A 6,303-nucleotide genomic window follows, 5' to 3' on the forward strand; every position below is an offset into this window, starting at 1 on the left:
AACTTTTTCTCCACGTGTTCAACTCTTTCTCTGTAGCCTCAGACTGTATCGATTTCACACTCTCTATCGTGTCCTCACACATTCCAATGTCACCAACCCATCTTGCAGGACCTGCAACATACATTCGGCTCATTACATTCCTGGCGGTTTCTTTCGCAACTTCATCAGCAAATGCATTCCCACGACCAACATCATCAGTCACCTTCTTGTGGGCACTATATTTTACAATCGCAACTTGTAGGGGCAAAGTCAGTGATTCAAGAAGCTCATTCACTAACTGACCATGCTGGATCTTCGTGCCATGCGAAGTCAGGAACCCACGTTCACGCCACAATCGTCCAAAACTATGAGCCACACCAAACGCATACTGACTGTCAGTGTACACATTTACTTTCATTCCTTTCGACAACACACACGCTCTTGTAAGTGCAATCAACTTTGCTGCTTGGGCGGAGTTATGTGGAATACGTGCAGTTTCAACGACTGTATGTAAAGCGGTGACAGCATATGCTGCAGTCGTGTCACCATTCGGAAGCTTGAAGCATGAACCGTCCACCCATAAGGTACCATCACATTCAACGAGAGGAGTATCTTGGAGGTCTATTCTCCCTTTCTTCTCTTCTTCTGTTCTAAGAAAACAATCGTGCTGTTCTTCAGCACTCTCTGTCTCAACTGAAATTGGTAACAACGTGGGTTTAATGTGCTACATCTTTTGATGTGCACGTGGCTTGCTAACAAAGATAGTTCGTAACCAGACAATCGAGCACTAGTTAAGTGCTGTGTCTTGGTTCTGTTCAATAATGTGTCCACTGCATGTGGAACCATGACCACTAGCGTGTTATTCATCACTACACCAGCGGATTGTCGAATAGAAACAGCTGCTGCGGCTGTGGCTCTTAGACAACTCGGTAACGCCCTAGCTACCGGATCCAAAGTCGACGAAAAATAAGCACATGGACGCTGCTTGTCTCCAAACAATTGTGTCAACACTGATAATGCACAACCTTCTTGCTCATAGACATACAATGTAAAGGGCTTACTGTAGTTGGGGGTACCCAACACAGGGGCCGAACATAATGCTGTGCGCAATTCTGAAAAACTTTTCTGACACTCTTCGGACCAAGGCACGGGATTGGATGTATCTTTACATGTTAATGCCACCAATGGTTTGGCCAGTAAAGAAAAATGTGGAATCCACTGTCTACAGTACGATGTAATACCCAAGAAAGCACGCACTTCTCTCTGTGTTTTTGGCACACTTAATTTTGCTATTGCCAGGATTCTTTCTGGGGTCAGTTTCCTTCCCTCCTTCGATAAGAGATGACCTAAGTAGGTCACTTCTTGTCGACAATATTGTAATTTAGACAGGGACACCTTGTGATGCAGATGACACAAATGACGCAACAATGACAACGTGGCTTTTTTACATATTTCCTCAGAATCTACAGCAATAAGCAGATCATCAACATACTGAATGAGTGTAGCGCCTTCAGGTAAAACAATCGTGTCAAGCTGCGTTTTTAGAGCTTGGCTATATATTGATGGACTTTCACAGTAGCCCTGGGGAGCGCGTTTAAAGCGGAAACTTCGTCCTCCTAAACTGAAGCCAAAAATGTCCCTGCTTTCCTCAGCAATTGGGATGCTGAAAAAGGCGTTCTTCAAGTCAATCACTGAAAACCAGGTAGCAGAGGCTGGAATCATAGCCAACAGGGCAGTAATGTCAGGAACAACTGGAAATTGTGGCACTACTATTTTATTCACCTCTCTAAGGTCAATCACAAATCTGTATACAGGTGGCTGAGAGGGATCGGTTTGTTTCAAAACAGACAGAACAGGACTATTGCAAACGTTGCCTCTTGTCTCTTCAATCACATCTTTTTCAATCAAATCATAAATGATCGCTAACAACGCTTTTTCACCTTCACTGGATATTTTGTATTGGGGAATGCGCGGCATTCTAACATTGGCTTTCAATGTCACAACATATGGTGGTATTTCTAAGATACCCACATCGTTAGGACCAGTAGCCCAAAGAATATTAGGTAGAGACAACAATTCTGTCGGAATTTTATCCCTTGACAAATACATTGGAGAAACCACTTTCTTACCTAGTGTAAGTTGTACTCCTGAAGGAGAACAGTACAAAGTCGCATGCAATCTTTTTAACAGGTCCAATCCCAACAGGTTTTCACCACAACCTGTTGTCAGAATAAGGGGTGTTTCTAATTCACAAGGACCAACAGACAGGGACATAGGGCATGAAATCGGGTTCCTAACCGGGGCGCCAGAAAAACCTACAGAAACATTCATTTCGCCAGACAAAGGTGCGCCAGGGAGTTTTGAGTGCATCGTAGAACTCTTTGTAGCACCAGTATCCAACAGAAAAGGTTCTGACACACCTGATGTAATCACCTCAACATATGGTCCACTCTGATCTACTGGAACTGAAACAACTCCCTCTCTTTGTCTATGGCTGTCCTAGCAATCATTACCTTCGGTCAACTCATCTTCTGCATAGTAATCATCAGCGTAGTACTGAGCTGTCCTACCAGATGCGTTATTCTGCTGATCAAACTTATTCATAGAATCCTGAGGCGGAAAGGAGCGTGCATTCTGATGGACGTTTCCACGTCCTCTACCTCTATGTGTTTGCTGGACACCTCTACCTCTTGTGTTTGACACACCATTTGTGCGCTGTAACAGGATAGGGCAACTATACTTAAAATGACCCTCTTCCTTGCAATACGAACACTGATTGGGACCCACGGGAACGCGTGGCTGAGTATACTCTACTCTTGGCTTTTGAAACTATGGAGGTTGCTGATAATTATTCTGATAGTTATTCTGACAGCCATTATTCTGGCCACTACCACCACGTGGCGGGTATGCTTGCTGTAACAGGACCTTCGTTTTCAACTCTTTAGTTTTCTTTTCTGCTCTATCTTTCTCATCTTTGTCTCTATTTTCATAATATTGCGCAGTGGCCAATATCTGTGCTGAAGAGGAAACTGCCCATGAACTCTCTGAATCCTTCAACTTCTTACACAACTCTGGAAGCAGATTGTGCACGAATTTATCGACGAACAGTTGAACCTTCTGTGCTCATATCTTGACCGCTGTGGTCGACAAACGTTTCTTCAAACCTGGTGAAGGAATCAGACACCGTTTCATCTTTCTTCTGCTTACATGCAGACAACTTATCCCAATTTACCCGCAATTCGGGCATCAAAGTCTTCATATACGTAATAATTCTACCAGGAAGCTCTGCTATTAAAGGCTCTGGTTTAGCACCACCAACTTGTCTAGCATCAGCAGCGGTAATATTTACCCATGTGTCGCCTAGCTCTTGATCATGATCCGTATGACGAATCTTTCCCCATAAAGGCTGTGGAACAACATTTCCAAACAACATGTCTACATCGGCTAAATTCATGATACAGGAGCTTGCAGTCTGGGATAACTCCTTATAATATCCTGCAGGATTTTTACGGGGATCAGGCAATGTCTGTTTAAGGGCCAAGACTTCAGCTCGCTTCCATGGGACGTGTACCCATACACGTTGAAAATGTGGCAAAACGGGTGGATTAGCATTTGCGTCCCCTTCCCTCCAAACTGGGGGAACCTCTCTCATGGGATATTGTCTTCCCTTTTTCTTGACAGAGGAATCGTAATCAAACAATGACTTGGGAACACCTTCAGTCCTAAGTGATAACAACGTTGCAACGGCTTTCCTAACATCTGAACCCACAACTGTACCTTTTGAAAATTCAAACCGCACATGGTTCAACTCGGGCGGGCTAGAGTCCAAATCATTCTCCTCTAAATCCTCGCATAGAAAAACACACATTTTCTCGAAAACATACCTCTGCTTTGATGCTTCCCACTGATGGAAAACATCCATAACAGATTCTAGATCATATATTGTCGGGTTAGCCACCCATCTATGTGCCAAACGATCCAATAGTTCTTTCTCCCTCGAATCAGGCAGTTGGCTACGCAACTGCTTGTTCTCAGGGGCCTGAGTCAGGCTTGTCGCTCCAAACAAAGGATATAGAAGACTAGAAACAGTGCTTGCCACTCTCTGGCGGACAGACGGAGAGGTCGAGGAAAAGACAAGTGGGAAGGCAGGGTGAGACGAGGCAGATGCCGAGGCATTGTCAGGAGGAGTACCAGGAGTGGTAGTTGATACAATAGTTAGAGTTGGATGAAGTATAGGAAGAGCAGGTGTAAAAGCCGGTGACCCTTGGGAAGGCTGCACCGGAGGAACAGGAGCCAGCTGAAGAGCAGCTGGTGGGTGCTGTGGAGGAACAGGAGGTATAACAACCATGGGTTGCACAACTAAAGGTTGTGGAGGTGCTGTAGCATTTTGCGCATATGGGGGTGGTGAACTTAACAAATGCGACATTAGGGGATCTTTTTCAAGCTCTTTTGCTGCTTCTTGCTGAAGAGGCGGCAAAACTGGATAGCATTTATCTATTACCATTTTACGTTGCCTGTGCAACTGCTCACTCATCTGTTCTTCTTCGTTGTCTTTATACCGCCTAGCAGCTTGCATTATCGAGATACCCCTTTCTCTCTTATTTTTCTTCTCTAATTTAATTTCTTTTTGTTTGGCCTCCTTACGCCATAAGCGGAAAGAATCAAACATTGCCGGCCGGGCTTTCTTCTTAAAAAGTTTAACTTCGAGATTATCTAGGATTTCCGTATCAAAGATACCATATTGGGGCCATTTTAAAACACCATCCTTGCGGTTGTATTTGATCCACACTTCATTGTATGTGATGGGGCCTACTCCATGTTTCACATATAATTCATAGGTTGGAGTTCCAATCGGAGGAACCGGATACGAGTCCTCCAGTCGGGAGTCCCTATTATTACAACCAAGACAAAACAAATTTCCAAGTCTGCTAAGACCAGGCATCTTCGCTCTCTAGTCTAGCTTCAAACTTCAAAGGATTAACGATTACGATATTTCTCGTGAATACACGAGTCCTTCGGATTTGGCGCTTGCAAGTTCCAAACAAAACAAAACTAAGGACTAACTGGGAGGCGCTCCACTTATACTTAACTGAGGTATCGATGACGTCACCAGAAGACTCGTCTATCGTTTCGCTCTACCAAACATCAAGGGTCCAAATCAGGGCGATAGTCAGGGTAGCAGTCCTTCGTAGCCGTCGGGACGCGGGGAACCTCGCAGCAAAGACCTTCGGAACCACGTCGACATACAGGGGTCGCTGAGGTGGCTGGCCGTCCTCCGAAATTTTCACACGAAGCTCCTCACGAACCTCTGGCTTGGACCGGTACCGCTGATACCGCCCCACGTTGGGCGCCAACTGAGGTACTGGGTTTTTCAGAACCGGTACTGATCCGGTAACCCAGCGGTGTCAGGGAAACACCCAAAGACCTCGAGTACTTTCCTGATTCAGACCACAGAAACACGAGTCTTCTAGGTGAAATCAAAGATCGAATTTATTGGCTGCAACCAAGTAACAAGCGTCCTAGAAGTACAACAGCATGTATGTTCTCAGGAGACTGCTCAAATGTACAAAGCCTGGCTTCTTCTTTTATACAGTTTTTTTAGCTTCAGGCAAGCATTCTTAGATTTACAGTGAAAACATTCTAGGATTTACAGTGAGCTATTCACATATTTTCATTACAAAAGAAAAAGCAAAGTCATGATGACAAGTATACATTTAGTGTGTCCAGTTCGTGATCAATTACCCGGCAAGGCCCAACATTTCCATCAGATATCGGTGTACCCTCAATAAAACCGGGCTCCTCCTCATCATAAAGCAAAAAGAAGAGAAAAGAGCAGGGACAGGTGTGAGCAAGATTCAGGCGGGGTGTGTGCGATGGAAACAGTTTATGGCCTGTTGTGCTGTGATGCTATCTTGTTCGGCCACTGGGAGAGAAACTGACCAAACAGGTTTGGCTTGAGGCAATGGTTCCAGCTTGCCCAGGTCACAGAAAAGTCAATTAAGGTGTATGTGTCCTTTGATATCGAATTCAGCTGTGGTTACAAGCCTATGTGAAGGGCAACTCACAAAATGGCTGCCAAGCGTAAAATGGAACCCAAGGGTTCGAAAACGAAAATGGCGATTTTGAGGTGAAATCGTTACTCGATTATGACGAAAATGCTTGTGCATAGTGTACTAGTCATTATCGGTCTTTTGACACCAAAATCGTCATGCTACGACAAAGTTTGTTGCACGAGTCCAGAATTTTCAGAACTTCACCAGGAAAGACTTTTGCAAGGAGCAGAAAGAATGCCCTTCTCTTGTGGGCTTGCAGCAACAGGCTGTA

General features: G+C 44.7%; 1 pseudogene; it reads right to left on the reverse strand.

Annotated features, from left to right (window-relative positions):
* Window positions 1-2,478: 2,478 nt before the first annotated feature.
* LOC147710047 (uncharacterized) lies at window positions 2,479-4,921 on the reverse strand (annotated as a pseudogene).
* Between the last annotated feature and the right edge of the window lie 1,382 nt (window positions 4,922-6,303).

The sequence above is a fragment of the Lissotriton vulgaris genome, chromosome 5 (genome assembly GCF_964263255.1).
Source record: "Lissotriton vulgaris chromosome 5, aLisVul1.2, whole genome shotgun sequence".
Taxonomy (NCBI): domain Eukaryota; kingdom Metazoa; phylum Chordata; class Amphibia; order Caudata; family Salamandridae; genus Lissotriton; species Lissotriton vulgaris.